General features: G+C 36.4%; 1 long non-coding RNA gene across 1 annotated transcript in view; it reads right to left on the bottom strand.

Moving 5' to 3' along the window:
- Positions 1–18,355: 18,355 nt before the first annotated feature.
- Positions 18,356–27,046, bottom strand: part of LOC123642048 — a 76,505-nt gene continuing 67,814 nt past the window's right edge. The window contains exons 2-3 of the long non-coding RNA XR_006736382.1: positions 23,744–23,786; positions 18,356–18,671 (exon numbers count right to left, since the gene is read on the bottom strand). This is a non-coding gene — a long non-coding RNA (uncharacterized LOC123642048). The remainder of the gene's footprint in view (positions 18,672–23,743; positions 23,787–27,046) is intronic.

Raw genomic sequence — 27,046 nt, 5'->3', positions numbered from 1 at the left:
GCTTGTTCTCATGTCACTCTTGGCTTCAGTGAGCCAATAAGAATGGGACGCCCCTCGTGAGGTTGCCGCCCATAAACAAAATGCACTCTTCCTCCTCTCCGCCCCGCCCCTGTCCCCACCCCCGTCTGACTCTTCCCTCATCTCTGTCACCTTCGATTGGGCTAGGAGAGGCCCAATCCGCTATCTGAAACAGCCATTGGAACACGGAAACTTCGCTCAGAGCAATGTTAACGGGCGATTGGTTGATAGTTCTCCCACTCCCCCCGCCGCCGCACCGTGGCCCACTCTGAAGAGGTCAGTTGTATCTCGTTGTTCAGTGATCCGAGAAGCGGAAAACTATTGGCTCAGAGAGCCCGTCAGACCGGACTGGAGTGAGCTGTGATTGGTCCACACAGACACAAGCAGGTTAGGTTGCTTACTCCTCCGCTCCTCCCCACAGTTTCCTCCACGCCCCCGCCCCCTCCTCACTGCTTTTACTTTCTACGCATTTCTATTTCCTCCTTTATTTATTTATTTGTGATAAACTTAAATGACCCAGCGATGGAGGCGGGACTCTAGGAGAAGCCCGACGATGACGAGCGTCGGCCGGGGGCCAATTGCCGAGAGGGCTGTGGGGTGAGGGGCAGCGGCGGCGGCCAGTGAGAGGCAGGTGTCTGGAGCGCGCTAGGCCTATGGAGCCGGGATGCCCCAGCGGAGGCGGCGGTTACCCGCTGTCTGGCGCGGCGAGCCGCGCGGGGGCAGCCTCGGGAGGGGAGGAGGGGGTGTCGCTGTCGCAGACGGCTGAGGCTGCAGGATGGAAGCTAGGTCCTGGACGACGGGAGGGAAAGCGCAGAGAGCGTTTTGCGTGGCGGCTGCGCGCAAGGCCACGCTGGGTCAGGCTTGATTCCGCCGAAGGGGGCACAGGTTGCCAGGCCGGGTCACCGCAGGCCGCCTAGGCAGTGCCAGGGCTCAGGGAAGAATTCGTTCAGAAGATTTAGAAAAATACTGTGTAAAACAGTTCGGAGTAAGCCGCCCTTAATATAAATGAGGATTTATTATCCTACCGGAAAAAGCAGATTATGTTTCTTATTACTAAACGCCTGAAGTACCAACGACCCAACCAGTGCCCACAAAATTCAATATCCTGCAAGTTAGAAGGAACAAGTAAAGCAACACGGAAAATTAAATGCGGTTCAGATGCTTCAATAAAACCTTCATCTTTATCCATTTGTCACTCAACATAGCACTCCCCAGAGCCAAAGTCTTACCAAATATTGGTGCAGTACTCAAGCATTGGAGAAAAAAATGAGGCTCAAGGCCAGCAGGAAGCCCAGGATAGATACTGAAAAGAATTCCTTAAAAGGGCTAAAATGGAGGAGGGGGAAATCGCCTTTCACTATACAAAGAAGAAAAATAAGTTCTGCCAAAATAGGAAGCTGCATTTTTGAGGGAACTGAAATAGCAATAATTTATCACAAAATAAGGGGCTTTATTTTTTTAAGTGCACACAAAGAATATTCTGGATTTGCAATTTGAAAATGACATTGTTTATAGGACATGTGTTTGATGTATAGTTTCCAGTACACCTGAAATAAGTCCTCTAGATGTTGACCTAGGCTTCCTGGGGACATACATCTTGCTGTCTCATAAGATGCCTGGCTTTGATTAGAGATCTTTGTCAGAACCTAAGCAAAATAAATTGGCCTTGGTGAAAAAAATGTAGAGCCCTTAACCTCATTAATACCATTAGAGCTATTTTTTGAGGATTATATGTATGTGGTTCTCAGAATCCGAAAAATTATTGCATCAGGTGTCAAATTTTGAAGTCCAGTAAAGTGCACAAATCACTATTGAGTCTGGAAGCCAAAACATTTTTAAAATTTACATATAAATCTTAGCTTAAAAGTGATACAGTGACAGTAATAAGTATTCTGTACAGAACAATCAGCTTCCCATGAGAAAATTCAGTAAAATTTAACAAAGGTGTTCAAATAGTTAATCGTATAACTTCAAGGGTAAATGACTACTCCTTCAAGTATTAATAATTCTTAAAACTCATCCTTTTCAACAAATTTTAAAGGTATTATTCAATAGATTGACCTGAGATTTGATAGTATTATGATTATAATGGATTAGGAAAGCATTGTGAAATATTCTAATTCCATTAATAGTGATAAGGTGAGGCCTTGGGTGTTACTGCCCCTATTTAAGATAGTGGTTATTTTATGTCCAGTTCTCCAGATGTTAGAATCTGGAGTTAGAATACTTGTGTCTCTAAGGAATGCCCCAATCTTCATGTTTACATTACAAACACACATTGACCACATACGAAGATAAAAACACCCCAAAATATGTAGCAAGAATTCCATAATTGTGGCAAGGAGCAAGAGAATTGTTTTCTTGGTTACCATTTAGCAGAACTGAGAAGAATAAAATAAGAATAGTGTAAGAAAGCGAAGGAGGATAATGAGGAAGGCAAGATTGATAGAAAATGAAAATAAGAGTGGTGATTGCTTAGAGAAGAATTTTATAAGGAACTGCTCTGTAAGTCCCCTAATCTATTGCCTTTACAAATTCTAAATAGTTTACAGTCCCTAGGGCTTCAAAAGAGGGCCAAACTCGTAGTAGTAAATATAATCTTCCTATGTTACAGATGAGGACACAGACTTTGAGTGCTTTATCCAATGTCACAAGTTGCAGAGCTTTTGTTTTCAAACTCAAGTCTGTCTGCCTCTTTCCACTATACCATTTACTCATTCATTCAACAAATATTAAGTATATATTCTCATACTAAATATATTTATTGGGCGTTTAAAATTGCCACGAACTTAGAAACTAAAGATAAACAATATTTGGCATTTTTCTCTAAAGAATTCAATGTGTCTTGGAAGAGAGAAATAAAAAATAAATTACTGTGCTGTTGCATATACAGTATGGGCATACAGAAAAGAAAATGCCTAACTCCTAAGAAGTTGGAAATATTTGTAATACACTGAACTCATCACTATACTGATTCAAAAGTTAATCATATCAGATCCTGCTCTCAAGGGGCTTAGATTCTAGTAAGGGCACCAATTAGACATATATGTAAAAGACTATATTACTAGCCAAATGGGAAGACTCCTAACGATGGAATAAATTGTGCTATGGGATACTAGAAAAGAAGTATTATTTACATCTTGAGGAGTGGGAGCAGGAAAATCAGGGAAATCTTAATGGTAGAAGTAACTTTTATGATGGTCTTTGGGGAATCTGTTAGAGAATTTACCATCGTTCGTCACACACAACCACAAATGAAACACACGTCACTTGATATTTTTAGCCATTTACTTAAAGACAGGTACTACGTTTCTATACATGAGCTCACTAATAACCTGAGGAGATAATAACCAATAAAAGAATATTATAAGTTTTCCTTTCATAGTAAAATAAAATAGAATTAGACATCATAATTTGTGAAAACAATATGTCAAAAATTAAGATTAGACAATTCACATCCAAAGCAATTCAAGGAGCATGTCTGTAAATCCATGTGTAACCCAGATGTGAGACAAGTTATTCTGCCCCTGGAAACTTAAAATTTGTATTAAACGTCCACCTCCACAATATAATAGAAGTTTGAAGCCCTTTGTAATATTTCACTGGATTTTCAGGGACTTACATTTTCCTGGTTTTCTGTACACCCAGACTCTCATTTCCATTCACGTTTTCTATTCTACACCAAGCCATTGATTCAAATGGGAAATTCACATCAGGACCATAATTAGTTTCCACCAAAACCTTGCTCACACAAAGAATATAATGGACTTGACTAAAGAATGTGGTATTAAGGAAAGGAGAGTATAGGAAAAGAACGAAGAAGAAGAAATCTATTAATGGTATGGTGTACTGATTAGGTGAACTGAGCACAGGAACAGAACAGAACCTAGAAACAGGTTCAGGCATAAAAGTCAATTTGATTATGTTACAGGTTGGCAACACAGATTACTAGGGGAAAAGAGACTATTCGATACATGTTATTGGGGAAATGGGGGTGGGGGAGTAATTGGATCTCTAGTTTACACAGTACATACAAATCAATTTGAGGTACTTTAAAAGCTAGTTCTACCTGCAAACAGAAGGTAAGTACTATAACCGGTAGTTATATTCGAATTACATAACTGGATTTTGGGTGGAGCAATCTCCAAAAGGAGCACAGGATAAATAAAAACAAATAAATGTCTATCATAATGAAGGACCAGAGACTTTCTTGAGTCCCTAGCCCCAGTTGTGCCTAGGACCAACTGTAATCCCTATCATTCCTAGTGACACAAGCCAATGATTTTCTTTTAATTAATTAAGGTGATTTGAATTGGCTTAGTATCGCTTGCAATTTGACATTTGTAAGGCTTCGTTGATATCCATAGACAATTTTACACTTTTATTTACATAAGTCCAGTGTTTCATCATTATCATTATAAATGTTTTACAGTTTTTCCACAATCATAAAAAGGGATTTTTTTCCATTACATTTTCTAACTATATTGCTCATAAGAAAATTATTTGGTTTTACATATTAACTTAGTATCTAGACATCTTGGTGAACTTTTTATTACTTTTCATTTATCAGTTGATGCTCTCAGTTTTGTTATGTTGACATGCATATCATCTCCTAATAGTGATAGTTTTTTCTCTCTTTTAAGTGTTTGTAACCCATTGTTTCTTTTCTTATTTTACTTCATTGACCAGAACTGCCATCAAAATGTTGAATAGTACTTATGGTAGTGTGCATCTTTGCCTTATTTCTGCATTTTTGATATTACACTTTCAAGTATATTTCTTGCTAAAAGTTTCATTAAAAAACATTCTGTATATTCATAGCTGGCAAAGCATTGTATTTTAAAAATCACCAATAAATATTGATATTTATTAAATACTTTTTCTAAATGTATAAAATAAAATAGTTTTTCCTTTACTCTGTTAACATATTCAATTATAATTGATACATTTGCTGATGTTAAACCATCCTTCCACTCCTAGAAGAAACTTATTAGTTTTATTAATATTTTAATGAATATGTGTTTAATTTACTAATATTTTTATTTTGGAATTTGCTGACTGACTTCATAAGTGAGATTGATATTCATACCTGGGATGAACATTGTGCAATCTTCGTCCAACTGGGGGATTTGCTTCAAAGAAATAATTGGGAAAATTTTATTTTACCATGCTCTGGAGATTTTTTTAATTCCTTGATAGAGCTCATCCATTTTGGCCTGTGGCTTTTTTTTTTTTTAAAAAAAGATAGATTTTGGTCTGTCTTCCCAATTCTATAGTTTTTAGTCACTGTACTTTTCTCTGAGTCATTTTGATCATTTAAATTTTCTTAGAAAAATATTCATTGTTTATAGATTGTTAAATTTATTTTTATAAATGTAAAGTGTTATTTTTTAATCACATGTCTTTTTAAAGTGGCCATAGTTAGTGTCTATCAGAGCATCATATTTTCTTGTGAACAGATTATTTTATTTATGTATTTATTATCTATATAATTGTATTTACAAAGATTTTGTGTATTTATCATTTTTTTTTTCAGTTACGTACATCCAAATTCTCTTCTTACATTTGGGGAATTTTAGAATTTTACACCTTATTTATTGTTGTGTAACAAATCATTCCAAAACTTTGTGGCTTAAAACAACCACCATCTTATATGTTCCTGATCATATGAGTTACAGATTTGCGCTAGGCTCAACTGAGCAGTCAGTCCTTCTGGTCTTGCCAGTTATGTGTTCGGAGCTTCTGTAGAGATCACACAAACAGCAAGAGTTTCACTTGTTTCTTCTTTATGCTATTCGAGTCAGTCACTCTGTGGCAAGCCTTACCCTCAGTCCATGCACAGACTCAACACATACTGCCCCAGGAAAAAGTAGTTGAAAAATTCAGCTTGCCCAGGAAAAGCTCTTCTCTCTGTTGTTTCAGTTCATCAATACCTCTCTGACCCTACCCCTCCTGCGTCCCTCTTATGAGGAGCCTTGTGATTACATTAGGCTCACCTGGATAAACTAGGATATTTTCCCCATCTCAAGATCCTTAACTTAATCACATCTGCAAAGTCCCTTTTGCTATGGAACACATTCTCGGGTTCCAGGGATTAGAATGTGGACATCTCTTGGAGGAAAGGGCAATTATTCAGCCTACTACAGAAGGCCTCTTGCCACTCTCATTATTATTGTTTCACTCTCAAAAGGTCCAAGAAATGTAGGACTGCCACTTTTGAAACTGAACTTAATTTTCTAGACACAGCTCCCTAGGTCTTAGCAGCAATCTTTGGGTAGATCTTTCTAATATTGTAATTCTATAACCCAAGGACTGAACCACTGGGTTTCTATAACTGAAGGATTTCTGGACTATTTCTCAAGTGTAGATCTTTGAGGGTTGGGGTGGGTGGGGTTGTATTTGTACAAATACAAATAATATTTGTACATTGCTATATGTTTTTAGGAGAATAGGCCACAATCTTTCAAAGTCATGCAACAGGCTTCAGTGTGGAAATAGTTCTGTTTATCAAGGATTAATTACTTATCTTTTGCACATAAATGGAAAATGCAATGATGTTGGATCAAAAATTGCAGCCAGGAAGCTAGGGTTGGAGGAAAGGCAATGAACTCCACCAAGTTCCTTCTTTGTTTGCCTCCTAAAATCCTGTAAGCTACTTCTCTAACAGAGAGCTATTTTATTTTTTGTCTGCTTGTAATTGGCAGAAAGGAGCAAATGGACCTTTGGTGACTTGTTTTTCTTGAAGAATATGACTTTACATTGTGACAGAGGCCACTAACTTCATGAACCATGTCAAAAATGAATCATGCCTCTAGGTAAAGAAATACTAGAAATCATCACCTGGTAGGGGAGAACATAAAGGAAAATTGGAAGATTAGTTCCCTTTTTCAAATTGTGCACCCAAGACTATTTGTGTGGAAAATTAATTTGCTCTGTACTAAATCTCCAGAAAAGATTTTTTTTAAAAACCTCTTTTGGTAACTCCAATGTTTCTTCAACATCTTAGGTAGAATTTCAATGTTTCCAGGTTTATGAAATCCACCTAAATGAATGATATTCTAGATGCCAAGGATACTTAAAGTTTCAAAACAGAATGCCTTGCTGAGATTCAAATTTAAATAGCTATCCTCATAAAAATCTTTGAAAAATATGGAAGCCACAGGGAAAATGACAATAAACTTTTAAGTTTGTGGGTTGGACATTTAAAAAAATGTATAGTATGCCTATTGTGAACCCCTTTTACAGATGTGTACTAAATTTGTTTAAGAATATACGAGTATATTATGTTTAACTTGGTTTTCTTGGATATTTAGAGATTATAAAGCCTCCAAAATTGAAAATGTTTTTTTCCAGTTTTTAAACAAGTCATTATGAAAAATATTTTTCTTGCCTTCTAATTTTATTATTTCCTCCAAACCTTCACAGGCTATTCACTTTGCAAATAATATTCAAAATTGTGAGACTATGGTACTGTCATTTTGAATGAAAAATATTGATTGAATATTTATACATCTGTTATTATGGCCAGTACTCATAAGCTCATTATGGGGCAGAAAGCTGGTTTTGGAGCCCAGAGCTTTAAAAATATCCAAGGATTCTGTTGAAAGCACATAAGAACTAAGCACATGCAATCTGTGGTTATATTCTCAGGAAATTGGGATGATTCAGATTTGGGGGACAGGCAAAGGAGTGGTCCCTTAGAAGTAAACAGATCCAGGAGTATTCACAGCCCTTGCCACCTCTTCTACTTCTTTAATTCTCAGACATTGTAATGTTCCTCGTATGAGTAGTGTAGGAGATCTAGAACATGTGACTGAAGTAAATTTGAGTTCCTCCATAGAGGAACAAAAAACTAAGGAAAGGTAAGGAAAGACCCTAGACCTACTTTCTAATTCTCATTATCAACACCCTGAGTTACTTTAATTTGTATATAGTAGGTGGGTGTTTGCTTTCTTTGTTGTTTGTACTACCTATCCTTCAAGTTCAAAAGCAATAAAAAATTTTGATTTGGTGAGAATGTAGAGCACATATCTTGAAAATTATCACTTTATTACATTGTTATTTGCATTTACATATGATGATTTGAATATGATTTGTATATGGTTTAAATATTTTTAAGAAAAGTCTTTTTCCTGTTTCACCTTATGGCAAATAGAAGTTTGAACTCTAGCATTCTATTATTTATGTATTAAACAAATTTTTACTTAGAACATCCCAATTTTGCTAAATATTTAGTATATAAAGACAAATTAGTCAGGGTGCTTGCCCTTATGAATCATGCAGTCTACTGAATGAAACATAATTATTGTATTGTAATCTACTAAGGGAATAGTGGAGGTATGTTCCAATACCTAACATTTATTGAATGCTTAGTCTGTGCCTAGATTCTACATATACAATTAGTTCTTATAATTACTTTATGAGTTTATGCAATTATTATCTCCACTAATACGAATGAGAAACTGAGGCTTAGAGAGGTTAAAAGCATAGTGAATTCCAGTAATATCAAATAATTTACTGTGGCAGACATCTAGGTTATGACAGAGATATCCTTGATTGTGGGGTAGAATTGACTCATGATGTTTTTTTCTCATGGGCTGGTTGAAATACCATCTAATATAGCTACTCTCTGTTTCAATCTCTGTTTTAACCATTGCACTTGCGGTCTGCTTGTCTGACTCCCCTGATGCTTAGAAAGTTCTGTTGTTTTGTCGGGGCCTAGGAGTGGCAGTGGCAGAGGAGGAGCGGGGGCAGAGTATAGGGCGAGATAAGAATAATTCTTAAAAAGAAAGAGCTAAAGCTCCTCTAACAAAAATACATGTGTGGAATAAGAGAAAAGCCTAGAGTAGGATCCTTCCATAGAGAAACTATCCAAGGAGAGGTTTCTAAAAACAATAACTATAAAGATAAAGAAAATGAAGCCACAGGGATGTCAAACCTCTTTGTGTCATATTGAATGCTTTAGCTGTTAGCACTGGAGCCCAGCAATGCTCTTGGTCTTGATCCACGTAATCTTTCTTTATCTTGGTGGTGTTAAAGAAAGGAAGCCTGGAGTCTCCTTTGGAGCCTGGAGTATAGTACAAGTAATAATTACCCTATAGGAACATATAGAATGGGCATTAACCAGGTATTAAGAGGGTGATAGAATTTAAGCGATTTTTGAACTTTTCTATATTCTTTAGTCATTACTATTCTTTAAAGTAGTAAATTGGTGATTTGATCTGAAAAATAACAAGTTTTTCTGACTAGTGGTTATAGTATAGTCAACTTAATTCTGGAAAATCATGGTGTTTATTTTATATCTTTGTTTTGTTTTAAAATCTACTTCTCATGATGGTCGTTTCAATGAAAGAATAATCAAATAATTGTCTCGGAGCCACTAAAAATTGTACAAACCAGAAACACTACTGAATTAGTTAGCACTCCACATTTGCAAGTAGAAGAAACCCAACTCAGATTAATTTAAATAAGAAAGGATACTGCATTAATTTACAATGAAGAAGGGACCTCAAATGATGTCACCAGCAATCAATCTGTTCTGCTTTCTTTCCCGGTGCTGCTTTTTCTCCACTTCGACTTTATTCTCAGGTGGAATCTCTCCATGTAATGGCAAAGATGTTAATGAAAACTTCAAGCATACATTACATGATCTTCAGCACAAACTGGTTTAAATAATAAATGTATTGGCTCACATAACAGATAAAAGTCCAGATGTAGTGAAGCTTTGGATGTGGTTTGATCAAACTCTCTGGGATTCTTTTAGCTCTTCTTTATGTGTCATCTATAACTGTAATGGTTCTAGTACTCATAGATGCATGCCACATCAGTCAGAGCAAAAGAACAAATCCTTTCCCTCAATTATTAGACAGAAGCCCTGTATTTCATTCTGTGAGGACCAACTTAGGTCATTGCCCAATCCCAGGCCCAATATCTAGGGCAAGGGGGATAGGGCTCTATTGATCGGCTTATACCAAGCAGGGTAAGCACCTCTGGAGCTAGGGGTTGTTTAAGTTCTACCCCAGCCAAATGACTGCCAAATAATGGGTGACAATGGAGATGGATACCAAAAAGGTAATACTTACAATCCTAGAAAGATAGAATGGATATTTCTCTATTGTTCCACCAAAAGCCCTGAGGGGCTTTTCCATTGGGAGAGTTTCACCGGCTAACTCAAGTCTCAAGCTAATCTAGGCCTGACTGAATTGTAAGGTAAATGGGTCTCCATAGGCAGAGAGGAGTTTTGGGAGCAGGCCAAACAATATCTGTGTACTATAATGTGCTTTTAGATCACATACCCTATTTTATATCTTTGATGAAAATAAGTCTTGTCTACTGCCATGGACAATCAGACTAGAATAATTACATTGTAGAATTCTCGAACAATAACAGCTGAATTTTTATTTAAAGTGTGAAAAGATTAGGCAATATTTTCCAATGGGAAGGAAAATTTGAGATTTATAGAAATATCATTCCTTACATAGAAAGAAACTATGTTTTTCTGGAAATGAAAGGTGCAAGAGAATGTATCATGTTTTGGAAGAAATTGGTAGAAAAAGACAGTTTCTCCCAGTCCTTTCATAAAATGTTAGTTTTAGTATGGCTGTCAAAGGACGGAAATGCACTGGTGACTGGCACACGGACTTAAATCTAATGAGAAAGGACACACAGGATAGTCTCTAGGATTAGGAAGAATACTTACGCAAATTTTTTAATTAGGAAAAATAGCAAGTAATTTGATCCTGAATACATTTTAAAAATGTATTGTGCCTTTCTTGTATCTTTTCTGAATATTTTTAAAGTTAATTTGAAGCTTTAAAATTTGTTAAAGTTTCAGTTTAAGTATAGACTTCCAGGGAAGGATCAAAGTTATGAGATGTAATTTAAGAATATTGCTAAATAAAATACTTCCAAGGTAACCTGCCTTTGATTTATCTTTTCTATTAAAGATTAATAGTTTGAAATGTCAAAATAACACAGACTTGAGAAAAACTTAAGCCTTGTAGAGTTACTCTAGATACTTACATATAATGAGCCTCTAGTGTGCTGTCAGCGCAGCGTACAGATGAAGGCTGAGGGATTATACCCCACCTCCCCTGCTTGATTTCCCCAAGGTGAGTGTGCCTAGTGGAGGGGAGATCACACAGCCGGCAATACACTTACCCAGTGTTTTCTAACTCACCCTCATTTCTCACTGTGCCACTCTATAGTTCTTTTTCTTTTTTCACCTTCAGGTATGATTTTTATTTGTGCAGAGAACTGAGGGATGAGAAGTTTTGCTAGCAGACATTTGGTACTGTGAATACATAGTAGTGGTTCAAGGAAGTTACTGGCTGATTCTCTTCAGTGGAGGTAAATTAAATGCAGAAGAAAATAATAGATTAGATAAACTGTTCTTTCTACTGTCTAGGAAGTCATCTTGTAGGATATCTCACATCTGAAAAGAAGAATTCGGCTATCATTTTTGAAAATAGCATATAACAAAAACATTTTGATATAATTTTAAAATTGATTTTAGAAAGAATATTGGGGCTTGTGTCAATCCAATTTATTATGTTCTTCCTGAGGATCTCAATGTGTTGGAAGTCTGTGTTAGCTGCGTTGGGAAGATACATAACATCTCTTCCCTTAAGCAGCTAATAGTCTCAATACATAGGAAGACAGGCATGCAACATGCAACGAAAGACAAAAAAGAGCATATGATAAATGGCCATTTTAGTTAGTTATTTTCATTTCCAGTCATATGGACTCACTGGGGGTTTTTATTAGAATTCATGTTATGATAAGAGAGATGGGATCTCCTGGAACTCCAGGATAAAGATCCATGCCAGGGCATCTTAGGAAGATAGGAACAGAGGCTTGTCCGACATTCAAGGCAGCTGGAAGGACTCCTGCACCAGTGGTCTACGGTTAATGATCTGTGGCTGCTGTCTGGGTCTTTTTCTTTCTGTCTTCCTCTCTGCCCTCCTCTCTTCTACAGTTCAAGTAGATCCTCTGGGAGATTAAAGAAGAAAGCACTTTATGTGGAACTGATAGCTTACTGAGACTTCATATCAAGGAGGAATTTGAACGGTGTCCTGAATGATCAGCCATAAGAGACGAGGGAGGAGAGATTCTAATGTAAAAGTGTTGGCCTGAATAATAGCTAAAAAAACAGCCTTTATCTTTACTCATTTTTTAAACATAAGTTTAAAAAATTTGACTGTGAGCCCAAAAACTCTTACAGCATTTATTATAATTAGTCTAATTAAGGACTAATTTTCTGGTTGTAGAGGTGAAGCCAGGAGCAATTTTTTTCCCCGCCACTGAGTGGGTCTTTATGTAAGGATATGGTCTCAGAGTGGAGATAAGCATAAGCTGACTATATTGCCACGTCCCATCCTCACGTGAACTAGAGAGGAAGAAAGGGGAGGATTGCTAGCCAACAGAAAGTGTTAGGGAGCACAGGGACTTTCACTCCAGGAAAGGTACAGATCAATTTCCTTTGCTTCTCCATCCACTGGTAGAAACCACATTTACCAACAGCTTTGCACTTGTCTTCCTGTTATGGTTAGCCTAAGCACCTAGATGGAAACTAAGCTCTCTTGCTGGATGGAACTCCTGTACTGGGCTACCTCATATATTGATAGCCACAGTAGATGGCTGCTCTTGGGTTAGATGCTGAGTGTTGACCCGGTCAGAGATGTGAAGGTAGTGTGATCCTGTGGCCACAGCAAGGTGATTTATGGTTAAGGAAAAGCTTGTGGCAATTTGATGAATTGCATTAACGGCCCCAGTTCTTTACCCCTCCTGTATCTGTGCCATTTGCCACAGGGCTTCACATTCCTCCTGCTAAAGAGGCAGAATATATTTTCCCATCCTTCAGTTTGGTTTTTGGCTTGGCCATGTGACTTATCTTAGTCACAAGAATGACATAGAAGTGGCAGTATGCCAGTGTGGAGACTCAGTCAAGAGGATCTGCATGTTTCTTCCTCTCTGTGTGCACTTCTACCATTACCATGGGAAGAATAGGCCTAGACCAGCCTGCTGGGCCCAGGAAAAGAATGAGACATGTAGGTTATAGATGTCTCAGCTGGCTCAGCCCCTTGGGACCATCCTAGATTAGCTAAACACTAGTGAACCAACTGAGGCATGAGCTAAATAAATACCACTGAGATTTAGAGATTTTTTGTCACATAGCAAGAGCTAACTGACAAAGGCAGATTTCTTCAAAATAAGTGTGTAGATGTGTTAGCTTTAGCCAGAATGCAACTATGGGTCTGACAGGCACAGACTTTATTCCAGCAAAGTGAAGTGGTTCCCTTAAAGCCCAAGACAGATTGTAAACACCCCAAAGACTCATCAAACTAAAAACTCTGATGAGGAAGAAGTTGTCTCTTCTGTGAGTACACATAATCCTTATTGCTCTAGGCTCTGAGTGTGGCTGATAAAGCCAATGTAGTGGTTAGAAAACCAGGTATTAAAACCACAAGGAAAGGAGTCCCAGGCATCTATTAGAAAGACAAATATATTGGTAGCTGAGACTTTCTAATACATTCCTATAATGTCAAGCAACACTCATGGAGAGGTACAGAAAATGCTGGACAGCATAGATATTTGACAGGATCAGGGAATGCACACGGAGTATAAGCTGTGACCCAGGATCCAAGATCAGGACTCGATTTGTGGAAGGATCTTGGCCTTATGAAGCTGGTCAGAAATGTCAGTGTAGCTATTACAGTATTCTGGAGAAGGTTCAGACTACACAGATACTTTTTATATCCACCACTTCTCATGGCACAGGAAAAGGATGGCCACCATTAAGATGTTTAGGGCATTTGTAAACTTGACAGTCACTGCTGTAATTTGCCTATCACAAGCTGTTCAACAATTTTGGCTTTATTTTATTTCAATAACCCTTTCTTTTGGTGTTCTGTGGTTAACATGTTTTTAAACAAAAGAGGGAAGTACATGTAAAAGCTTCTTGAGATATAGAATGAGATTTTCCCAAGCATGAGATACAGCTCAAACTCTAAGTATATGACACTTAGAGATATAAAAAACCTTCCCTATACAATATTCTTCCTTTGTCCTCCATGTGTTTACCCTGTGGTTGAAGAAACAAAATTCTTATATAAAAACGATTATGTAAGTAGAGAAAATGTTAATTGACTAAGGAATTTTCTAGCAAAGTCTTAATCTATAAAATATTTTAGGATGATATTTAGCGTAATAGAAGTAAAGTTGTTGCAACAGAACTTAATTTTTTCTCTTTCTCCATTGGTAAATATGTCAGAAACAGTAAACGATGTTATAGTCTAGAACAAACTGTACTATTAATTTTTTAAAAGCCTTTTAATTTATGAGAAGGCTATGGCAATCTAGTCAAATAAGTGAAGATTCATATAGGAATGAGCCAAACAATCAAACATTATTATTCTGAATCTATTATGCTATTTTATGCCCAGAAAGATAATTTTATTTGAAAATATTAAAATTGTGATAGTACAGAAAGGGCTTCATCTTTCTATAGATGTTGGATCTGAAAATTTTAGGCTTTAAGAACCAATATTGGCACTTGTGAGATGAATAATTTTTCTTGGTTCTTTTTACGTTGTTAATATATGTAGTATAATATACCACTACAGAGTGTCTCCTCTTCAGACATATAAATAACAACAAATACTACTATAATAACCACCTTGAAATGAGTTTTTAATTGCTTTGACGACTATAGTAGCAATTCCCAAAATATGCTAGCTCTGTTTACTTTCAATTTTATTCAGCATATGGGCATAGGAAAGCATTAGCATTTTCCAATTCCAAGGATGAATGTGTTTAATGTTAAAATAACTCAGAACAGTTTTATGTTTTTCATCATGAAGTTCAAGCAAGAAATATAAATACAGAAACTTGAATCTGCTTCTGTTATTCTCTCTATAAATTTGGTCAAGCCGGCAATGATATGACCATAGGGAGCTCGTGGATCAACTATTTAACTATTTGGGCTTCTTCTAACTATTAACTCAATTAAACACATGATGCAAAATTATTTCCATCAATAGGCCAGCTATTTGAAAACATTCATACTGTGTAGACATGTTTTTATGTCAATTTTATCCATCGATTCTCAATATCTTTTACGTGGAGAGGGGGACTGTAGTGATTGGTGCCATACCTGGCGTGGGGTAACAGAAACTTACAGGAATTTGGGTTTGAATCTTAGCCCACACTGTCAGCTTGGGAGAAATATAACTTTCAACACTGATTTTTCAACTGAACTTAATTTTGACTTTGAGACCCCTTCTGCTGAGGGGTAGAAACTCAATCACTTTGGGATTACACCAGTGTTCTCTCAGTGTTAGTTTCAGGGTCTGTGAGACTGGTAAAACGCCCAGTCATGGGTAGTCGGGTAGAGGAAGGTTTGTCATGTGTCAGCCCTGGCATCTTCACACACAGCTCCTTTCTTGTCTGATCTTTAGTTATCTCTCAGGACAGAACACTTCCGATTTTTGATTTTTCCTGACAGTAAGAATCTTTCAAGTTTACTCCATAAACTGACTCCAGTGTCCCTCTCAGATAGTTGGGTTCATTGTGTTACTCCTGCATCATGCACCCTCAGGAAATTTGCCAGATCTAGTTTAACTCTTCACCGTTTTCTTTCTTCTCTTAGACATGTTAGAATTATCCTATTCCTCCTGGAGCTGCCATAGAGATAATTTTGAAAAACCCTCAGCCAGTCTCTCTAGATGTACCATGTGACCTTTCAAACTCCAGGTTTCATCTGCATACCCATCCTCATCCAGGGCTAAGCAGGTCTCTTTAGCAAGCATTAGCTAATACCTGATAGTATGGAATTATGCTTCAGTCTCTGATGTGAGCCCTAAGAGCCCTGAAAAAGGGAAAGTCTCCTTTAGCATCCAGAGCTTGAATAAGGTCTTTGAGGAAAGGATTCCAAAGTGTTACGTGAAAGTGACTCTGGCAGTAGGGTTAACAGGAGCAAAGAAAAGGGCAGGGGGTGCTGATGCAATGAGACATAGACATGGCTGCTGGTTCGAGGACAGTGAGAAGACTGACTTGATTATAGTGTTAGATTTTTATTGAGGAATAGTGGAAAGCACGGTAGAACACATAGGATGTGCCACTTTACAGTGAATTTTCTAGGGCCACTGTTTCTTTTGCAATAATGAGTTCTTTCTCAAACTTTTGACTGAGATCAATTTCAGGGCAGTGGAGAACAGAGGACAGTCCTAAAATTTATGATTATGGACTGAAACTTTGATTTTAGTATAGTCAATATTGCTTCTTTTCCACTTTTTCTCCATAATAAATTTTAATGAAGCCTGATAGATTTCTAGCTCTCTGTTAAACTTGTAACTCTTGTGAGATAACCCCACATGAGCTCTGTAAGGAGAAAGCTGCAACCTTGCTCATAAATAAACTCTAGCCTGAACCGTCCAGTTCAGGTTATGGGAGAATTAGTTTTTGAAAACTCTTTTCAAAGCAAAGCAGAGCATAAGCTTACAAAGTGTCTCTCTTCTCCACTCAGCCTTTGGGGAAACATTTCCTGGGGCAAGAGCTGCTATAGCCATGGAAGCACATTTATAGCTTCTTATAGAAGCAAAATCATCCAGTATCCTGTGCCCTTGTGCTTGGACAGGGCTTTTGTTCCACACCTTCACAGAGATGTATACAAGTGTTTGGGTCAAGTACCGCGTAACACTTTAGAGAATGCAGAATTTGGCCAATCCAGTGGCTTGTCTCTGATTAGCAGACATCCTTATCTTAAGTTAAAATATTCCAAACCTTTAGAGAAAGCTTCATTTCTTTAACCAATTACAAATCAAGGAATCTTTCAACCCACCTGTAACTTGTGACCTATATGTCATGTGCTCTGGCCTGGTCACACACATCTGGCTGGGAATAAACCTCTTTAAATTATTTTACAGAGTTTTTTTTTTTTTTTCTATGTTAACACTTACTGTTTTATATCTAAATGAAGAAAACGGCCTGGAATGTCCAATGCTGAATAGGGGTATAGTGAAGCTGGCCTTCTGATACAGTAAAGGTAACATTATAACTAAAATAACTCCAATATACATCAAAAGTTTTAAAATAGTAATTCCATTTCTGTGAAATACAGGCTAGAGTAGGGGTTTCTCAGTAAAGTATGTTCCTGCGACCAGCGGCATCAGCACCACTTGGAAGCTTGTTAGATTCCTGAGCCCCTTCAGAGATCTGCTTCAGCAGAAGCTTTGGAGGTCTGGCCTAGCAATCTGGATTTTAACATGTTCTCCTGGTGATTGTGATGTACACTCAGGTTTAAGAGTCACTAGCCTAGAAAAGGGGTGGACAAACTGGCCCAAAGAGCAAATTTGTCCACCTTTGTTGCATATAAAATGGTAATGGAACACAATCTTGCTCATTTGTTTACATATTGTCTATGACTGTTTTTGCACTACAATAACACAGATGAATAGTTTCTGTAGAAAGCTTAAGGCCCACAAATCCTAAAATATTTACTATCTGACTTTTTACAGAAAAACTTTGCCAACTCTTAGTCTAGAGGATAGAAACCTCTTTATTTTTAGCTCATACATTTTTTTTTCACCACTGGAAGTATAAAGTATATCTTAAGAATTTACCCCATGACAGGTGTTCTGTGACAAAGAGTCTGTGAACTTATAACTTTAATTGAATATGCTGATATGAATTTCATTAATGTGAAGATTTTGGGGGGGGGAATATAGAATGGCCATTTTTGCCTATTCTCATTAGCTTATGTTTTAGAAATGAATGTTAAATCGAAAAAAATAATTCTTAACAATGAAAAAAATCAAAGGTTTATATAGTGCTGTGTTTAAGAGACAAATAAATCTAAAGGGTTCCATCTGCTGGTAGAAATAAAAAATGACTACAAATTAAAATACATAAAAATTATCTGGTAAATCAGAAGTGATAGTCACAGAAGTTTAGACTAAAAGGTTGATCATATAGTTCCTTTTTTAAAAAAAATTAAAATTAAATATGAAAGTAAAATTATAGTTGTTTTTAAATAGGTTGTACAAAGCAAAGAGATAATAAACATTTTTTATAGACTATAAGCTTTGTGAAGGTAGGATCCTTGTCTATCTTGTTCATTAGGATAGTCTCAAAAAAGTGTTATGTAAATATGTGTAAATAATTTTGTCATATAATTTGCAGTTGCATGAAGTACTAGATTGTTATAAAAAATTTTGTATTTCTAATTTAAAGACTCATAAAGTTATGAAATTACAGAAAACACATTTAGTAATAATTTTACTTTTACAATTTTTTTATTTTTATTTTTATTAATAAGTATGGGTACATAATAGTTATATATAATCTTCCTTCTTAAATGGAAATTCTTCACTGAAAAATTTAACATCAGTATATAGTGATATATTTTATTTCTTAGAAAGGTAAATGAGACAGTCAGGATAGGCTAATAAATGACCCCGAAATCTCAACCTCAGTGGCTTACAGCAGCAAAAGTTGTTTCCTTGTTCACAGCCATCTTGAGCTGCCTGCAGCTCTGCTCCACACGTGTCTTCCTTTTGGGACCCAGCCTGCTGAAAGAGCCCCTGTCTGGAACATAGCTGGTCATCTTGATGCAAAGAAGAGAGACTTGGCAAACCACACACAGACCTTTTCCTCTGTAAAAACAGTTTTATTGAGGTGTAATTTCCATAAATTTAGCCATTCTTGATGTATAATTCTATGATTTTTAGTAAATTTACAGAATTGTGCAACTTATTACCACAATCCACTTTTAGAACATGTCCATCACCCTCCGAACGTCTCTTCTGCCCATTTATAGTGAATCTTTATTCCTAGCCCCAGCTCCAGTTAATAATTAATTTCTGTCTAAAAATGTGCCTTTTATGGATATTCCATATGAATGAAAACATATACCATGTAATCTTTTATGTCTGACTTCTTTCAGTTAGCATGTTTTTGAGGGTCATCTGTGCTGTAGCCTGTGTCAGTAGTTTGTTTCCTTTTATGGCCAAATAATTTTCCATTGTATGGATATAATACATTTTTTAATCATTCATCAATTGATGGACATTTGTATTGTGTCAAAATTTTGGCTATTACAAATAAAACTGATAAGTACATTAGTGTAAAAGACTTGTGTGGACATATGTTTTATTTTGTCTTGAGTAAATACCTAAGAGTGGAAATGCTGGGTTGTATGAAAAATTTTTCTTTAATTTTTTAAGAAACTGTCAAACCTTTACAAAATGACAAATCATTTTTCATTCACATCAGCAAACATAAGAGGGTTACAGTTTCTCCATATCTTCACTAATACTTATTATTGCTTGTCTTTTTTATTACAGCCATTCTAATGGGTCTGAAGTGGTTTGCCACTACAATTTTAATCTGCATTTTCTAATTCAAATGACTAATGAGGTTGAACATCTTTTCTTGTCTTCTCCTTATTGAATTGTAAGAGTTGTTTATATATTCTGGATAAAGTATTTATCAAATCTATAATTGGCAGATATTTTCTCCCAGCCTGTGTCTTATCTTTTCATTTTTCTTAACAGTGTCTTCTCTTTTTTTTGAGACAGAGTCTCACTCTGTTACCCAGGCTAGAGTGAAGTGGCGTCATCATAACTCACTGCAACTTCAAACTTCCTGGGCTCAAGTGATCTTCCTGCATCGGCCTCCCAAGTAGCTGTGACTACAGGTACCCACCACCATACCCTGCTAATTTTTCTATTTTTTTGTAAAGATAGGAGTCTTGCTCTTGCTCAGGCTGGTCTAGAACTTCTGGGCTCCAGTGATCCTCCACCTCCTTGGGCTCCCAGAGTTCTAGAATTACAAGTGCGAGCCACTGTATCTGGCCAGTGTCTTTTGAGGTCCAAAAAATTTTTAAATTTTTATGAACTCCAACTTATCACGTTTTTCTTTTATGGATTATGTCTTTGGTGTTATACCCTAGAACACTGACTAATCCAAGCAATTCCAAGGTCATGAAGATTTTCTATTGTCTTTCCCTCTAGAAGTTTTATAGTTTTAGTTCTTACATTTGTGTCTTACATTTAGTTCTTATACTTAAATCCATTTTGAGTTCATTTTTGTATTTAGTATAAGGAAGTCTGTCTCATTCTTCATTTATCTCCATTAAATTTCTATCTAGTCTGTTGATCTATTGCTTGTTGTAACCTTAATTATAACCCAGGGCTAGCTATGATGTTGTCCTTCCCCAATTATTTGTCACAAAGATCACTATTGTTTTTGACAATGTCCTGGACATGCAGATTTCCTACTGTGCTCCAAATTAAGCCAGTCCACTTTGCATAAAGATGATGGTTTTTGTGGTCCACCCTGTCCTAGGAGCAGTGTGGGAGCAACCCAGGCTAAAATGCCATAAACTACCATTGTTCTTACCCATGGTTCAGTAGTTTTCTTGAATACAAGTTCTTAGTTAATTGTATGCCTCTAGTTGATTTTGATACTTGGGAGTTATTTTCGAGCATCTAATTTTATTTTTGCTTTTTGGGGAGGGGATTTGTCAAGCTCCTCACTCCAGAAGTGACTCTCTGAAGTAATTTTTATAATATAGACTTTTAAATACCTTAAAATATTATAAGGTGTTTTATTTCTGTACAGATTTCGAGAGCCAAAGCAAATCCCATGGTCATTCCTCTGTTAATAGAATAGGGATATACAATCCTCCTATATGGAGGAACATCATAGGGATAATGTGGTAGGCAACTTATGACATAGTTCTCCATAGTCACACCCTTGTGTCATCCCTTCTCCTTGAGGGTGGCCTGGCCTTAATGACTGGCTTCTAATAAATAGAATTCAGCAAAAGTTGTGGACTGTCACTTCCATACTTAAGTTATAAAGGACTATTACTTCAATCTTGCTACCCCTCTCATTCTCTCTCTTGTCGGTTTGGTTTGCTCACATTGATGGAGTAAGCTGCTATGTTGAAGAAAACCACGTGGCTAGGAACTGTAGGTGAACTCCAGCCAATAGCCAGCAAGGAACTGAGTGAGGCTCTCTTATTGAGTGCAATAGCCCAAAAGAAACTAAATCCTGCAAACAACCACTGAGTGAGCTTGAAAGCAGATTCTTCCTCAATCGAATCTTGAAATGACTACAGCCTTGGCTGACATCTTGATTGTGGCCTTACGGAAGAACCTGAAGAGACCCACTTAAGTCATGTCCACATTCCTGATCCACAGAAACTGTGGAGATAATAGGTGCTTCTGTTTTAAGCCACTAAACTGTGGGGGTAATTTCTTATGCAGAAATATATAACTAATATAGAAAGTTAACTGAAATATTTAGTCAAGAGTCAAATCATACATCATAATAAACACAGTAGGCATGGAGCTGGACAGGGTGTTTCTTGCCATATATCAACACTTCCAAATGAATAAAATTTTAATCAGGGTGACTTTCTGTGGGTCTCATAAACTGGCATTTGCCCTGCATTTCTATTATTATTTTATGAAGACATAAAATATTAGGGCCACAAATTCAATATTTCCAGAAATTAATTATAGTAATCCTGGTAAGCCACAGAAAAGTGTATCTTTGTAAAATGAAATTGAAAAAAGAGATTTCCTTAGGCATTATTTATAAGAGTAGTCTAATTTCTCATTGATATTTTGTAGTTGGTAAATATTTTGATGACCATCTCCTCTTTAAAATTTAGCATTACTTTAAATAATATATAAATACTAAAATCAATAACTTTCATTTACATAGAAAATATTCAGTTAAAAACAGAAGGTAAATTCTTCCAAAAAGCAGAATGTTGGAAAAAGAGACCAAAAAAAAGAAACTTGATAATGGAGAAACTTGACAAATACCACTTCCGAACCAGGTGATTGAGGTTAACATCAATAGTGACAAATTATATTGATAGTATGTAGCTTTGATGTGATGTGATAAGAATATCCTTTTTCTTCTGTGGTCTTCTTTCCAAAAACATTACCCCAGTCTAATCATAAAAAAATTAGACAAATCCCAGTCAAGTTACATTCTACAAAATACCTGACCAGTACAGAACTGTCAAGGTCATCAAAACCAAGGAAAGTTTGAGAAACCACCACAACTAAGAGGAGCCTAAAGAGACTGCTGCTGAATATAATGTGGTATCTTGGATGTGATCCTGCAGCAGAAAAAAGATACTAGGTAAAAACTAAGAAAATCTGAATAAGATATGGACTTCAGTCAATGATGATGTATTAGTATTGGTTCATTAATTGTGACAAATGTACCATAATGATGTTAGGTGTTAATAATAAAGGAAATGGAATATGAAATAAAGAGAAACTCTTATTATCTTTGTAATAATATTTATTAAATAGAAAACTGCTCTAAAATAAAATAGTTTCTCAAAAAATATAAGTGGATAAAGATCTCATTTATTTTTATTTAGAGATGTGGGTCTTGCTCTTTGGCCCAGGCTGAAGTCTAGTGGCACAATCATAGCTCACTGCACCCTCAAATTCCTGGGCTCAAGCAATCTTCCTGCGTCAGCCTCTGAGCAGCTGGAACTACAGGCATGAGCCATTACGGCTGGCTAGATCTCATTCTTAATAGTAACAAAAATTATGAAACTTCTAGAAATTAACAAAAATATGCAGGATCTATATGAAGCCAGCATTTTTTTAAAAACAAAAAAAGGGATCTAAGAACACTTGAATAATGGAGGAACATGCCCTGTTCCTGGATCAGAGGGCCAAATATTATAAAGCTGTCATTTCTTCCCACATTTATGGTTTCTAAGTCATTCCAAATATACCAATAGTATTTCTCATTGAACTGGATAAAATACTTCATCTGTTAAATAGGCAAAGATACTCAAACTACATTTCAAAAATAAAATAAGTTTGATGATATATCCAACCAGATATTAAAACATATTATAGGCCGGGCGCGGTGGCTCACGCCTGTAATCCTAGCCCTCTGGGAGGCCGAGGTGGGTGGATCGCTTGAGGTCAGGAGTTCGAGACCAGCCTGAGCGAGACCCCGTCTCTACTAAAAATAGAAATAAATTATCTGGACAACTAAAAATATATATATAGAAAAAATTAGCCGGGCATGGTGGCGCATGCCTGTAGTCCCAGCTACTTGGGAGGCTGAGGCAGTAGGATCGCTTAAGCCCAGGAGTTTGAGGTTGCTGTGAGCTAGGCTGATGCCATGGCACTCACTCTAGCCCGGGCAACAGAGTGAGACTCTGTCTCAAAAAAAAAAAAAAAAAAAAAAACATATTATAAAGCTGTATTTGTTAAGAGTGTAGCACTAGTAGAATAATACATTCTCTTTTTTTCTTTCTTTCAATACAGTCTATTTATCACTTTGGTAGGCACTGAGAATATAGTGTTAAAGAAGTCAGACTTTGTCCCTGATCTCATGGAGCTTAGAGTCCATTGGAGAAGGCAGATACTGTTTACAGCAATTATAATACACATGTACTGAGTGAATCAGGGAAGACTTACTGGGAGAAGTTGCAATATAGATCAGACCTCAGGGATATTAGCTAGGTGTAGGAGGGAAAAGAGTTAAAAGAACATGATAGGGAAAACTTCATGTTTCTGGTCTGGCATATAAGAATCTGGAAGTTGCTACTCCATCTAAACAACAAGTAAAAAACTGAATAAACTGAAAAATCAACAACCTGTCTAAGATCTATAAGAGAAGTGAAGTCACTGCCCCCCAAACAAGATATATACAAAGAATCATAACTTACCAGAGCAGAAACCCCTGAGCAGTAACCTCCACAAGAATCAGCGCTGGGGTAAGGAAAAATGAACTGTAAATGACAAATTGCTGAGGGCTCAGTGTGGACAAGTCTGGGAGATAAAAACTCCAGAGGGACTCAGTTATCAGGGGCCTCCCTACTTTTGTGAGTTTTACCTCATGGAGCTCTGCCAGATTCTCAAAGTAAATATTAGGGAAAAATCCCCCTGTGCTTTTGGAAGGGGGAAGGAAAAATAAACTATTTTGAAATAAGACAGAACAATCTTTTCTTAAGGCCTTCCCTCAGGAGAAATTATTTAACCAGAGTCTATTCTGCTAGGATTTTATCAGAGTCTAATTGATCTGAGGGAAAGAAAATACCTAACTCTAGATTACTCTAGTCATCCCATCCCATCTAAGATGTGTGTAGGGGGAGAAAAGGAAAAGAACATTCTTTATAACCAAGGCCTACTCTGCAAGCAAAAAGACCTTATTAGAGGCCATATTACTGCTGCAAGAGGGACATTTTCCCAAAATTCAACTCCCTTGGCCTTCCTGTCTTACTGTCATATGTGGGAGGGTGAAGAAATATATTAATATTTGTGAAGGTCACAATCCATTGACACAGACCCACTAAAAGACTGAAATATAATCATAAGATTATAGAATAATTCCCTTTCCTCACTCCTTACCACTGCATCAACAGGGCTTTGGTATAATAATAATGGATTATAGATGAAAGAGTTGCATGGATCAGACTGTATTTCAGAAGGAGTTCTTAAGTAAACCTAAAGACAACAGGAGGGAAAAATAAAGACACTAGAAGAATTTGAAACTCCTAGCACCTACAGGTGCAGCAGGTATTAAATGCAGCCTAACTGCTGCCATATTAACATAAAGTGTCACACTAAAAGCCTTTTAACCTCAGTTCCTATCCTACTACCCAATATGTCATGTCTTCCTTTCAACAAAAAATTGCACAGCTTTCTAAAAGGCAAGGTAAAATACATTCTGAAAAGAGAAAGCAAGCATAAGAACCAGATTCAGATATCATGCAGATTTAAAATTTAAAACAACTATAATTAATATGCTAAGGGATCTAATTAATAAAGTGGATAGTATGCAAGAACAGCTGGGCAATGTAGGCAAAGAAATGGAAATTCTGAGAAAGAACCAAAAACAAAAAATGCTGGAGATCAAAAACAGTGTAACAGAAATGAAGAATGCCTTTGATAGACTTATTGATAAACTTGACACAACCAAGGAAAGAATCTTTGAGCTTGGGGATATCTCAATAGAAACTGCCAAAACAGAAAAGCAAAGAGAAAAAAGAATGGAAAAAAGAACAAAATATTTAAGAACTGTGGGACAACTTTGAAAGGTGTCAATACTTGTAAGGAAAATAGCAGAAGGAGAAGAAAGAGAGAAAGGAACAAAAGAAATATTTGATATGTTAATGACTAAGAATTTCCACCAAATTAATGTCAGATATCAAATCACAGATTCAGGAAGCTCAGAGAACACTGAGCAGGATAAAGGCCAAAAAAAAAAAAAATCCACCATACCTAGGCATATTATTTTCAAACTACAGAAAATAAAACATAAAGAAAAAAATCTCAAAAGAAGCCTGAGAGGAAAAAAGATACTATATCGAGTAACTAGCAAAAACAAGAATTACATCTGACTTCTTCTAAAAAAATACATAAACAAGAAGAGAGTGGAGTGAAACATTTAAAGTGTTGGAAGATGATAACCTACCAACCTAGAATTCTGTACCATGCAAAATTATCCTTCAACAGTGAAGGAGTATAAAGACTTTCTCAAAAATGTAAAAATTGAGGGAATTTTTTGCCAATAGACCGCTTTTGTAAGAAATGTTAAAAGAAGTTCTTTGAAGAGAAGAAAAATGATATAGGTCAGAAACCCCTATCTACATAAAGTATGGAAAAACATTGGAGAAAGAATAAATAAAAGTAAAATAAAAATTTTATTTTTCTTATTTTCAATTGATCTTAAAGATAACAGTGTGTTCAAAATATTAATAGCAACAATGTGTTAAATATAGATTTATGTGTGCTTATATATAAGTGAAATTAATGACAGCAATGATACAAGACATGAAAGGGAAAAATTAGGGTTATTTTGTTATTATAAGGTACACACAGTACCTATGAAGTGATATAGTGTGCTTTGAAAATGGACTTGAATTAGTTGTAAATGTATATTGTAAACTCTAAGGCAATCTCCAAAAATTTTTATAAAGAAGTATAACTAATATGCTAAGAAAGGAGAAAAAATGGAGTCATGTAAAACTGCAGTCCCCAACCCTCAGGCTGCACACTGGTACCCATCCATGGCCTGTTAGGAACTGGGCTGCACAGCAGAAAGTGAGTGGAGGGAAGTGAGTGAAGCTTCATCTGTATTTACAGCTGCTCCCCATCTCTTGTATCACCGCATAAGCTCCGCCTCCTGTCAAATCAGTAGCAGGATTAGATTCTCAAAGGAGCGTGAACTCTACTGTAAACTGCACATGCAAGGGATCTGTTGCATGTTCCTTGTGAGAATCTAATGCCTGATGATCTGAGGTGGAGCTGAGGCAGTGATGTTAGCTCTGGGGAGTAGCTGCAAGTACAGATTATCGTTAGCAGAGAGGTTAGACTGCACAATAAATGTAATGCACTTGAATCATCCCCAAACCATCTTCCCCTCAACCCTGGTCTGTGGAAAAATTGTCTTCCATGAAACTGGTCCCTTGTGCTAAAAAGGTTGGGGACTGCTAATGCAAAATACTCAGTTAAAACCACAAAAAGCAGAAAAAGCATGAAAGACAAAAATAGCAACAAAGAACAAAGTCAATAAATAGAAAACAGTAACAAATATAGAATATATTATTCAGTTGTATCAGCAACCACGTTGAATGTCAATGGCCTAAATGCATGAATTAAAAGACAGAGATTGTCAGAACAGTTAAAAAAACAAAAGTCAACTATATGTTGTCTACAAGAAACCTATTTTAAATATAAAAACATATACATTCAAAGTAAATGGATTAACCAACTAATCAAAAGATAGCAAGAGTAGCTATATTAACTTCAGACATAAAATCAGTAAGGACATAGTTGAATTCAACAGAAACATTAATCAATGGGATATAACGGACATCTATATACTATTTCATCCAACAACAGCAGAGTATACATTCTTCCCAAATTCACTTGTAATATTCACTAAGAATGATTAATGAATGGCCAAGACTACATTTTGGGCCATAAGACACACATTAACAAACTGAGAAGAATAGAAATCATATGAT

Source organism: Lemur catta, chromosome 1, assembly GCF_020740605.2.
Source record: "Lemur catta isolate mLemCat1 chromosome 1, mLemCat1.pri, whole genome shotgun sequence".
Classification (NCBI taxonomy): domain Eukaryota; kingdom Metazoa; phylum Chordata; class Mammalia; order Primates; family Lemuridae; genus Lemur; species Lemur catta.
This window is presented reverse-complemented; position numbering and strand designations above follow the sequence as displayed.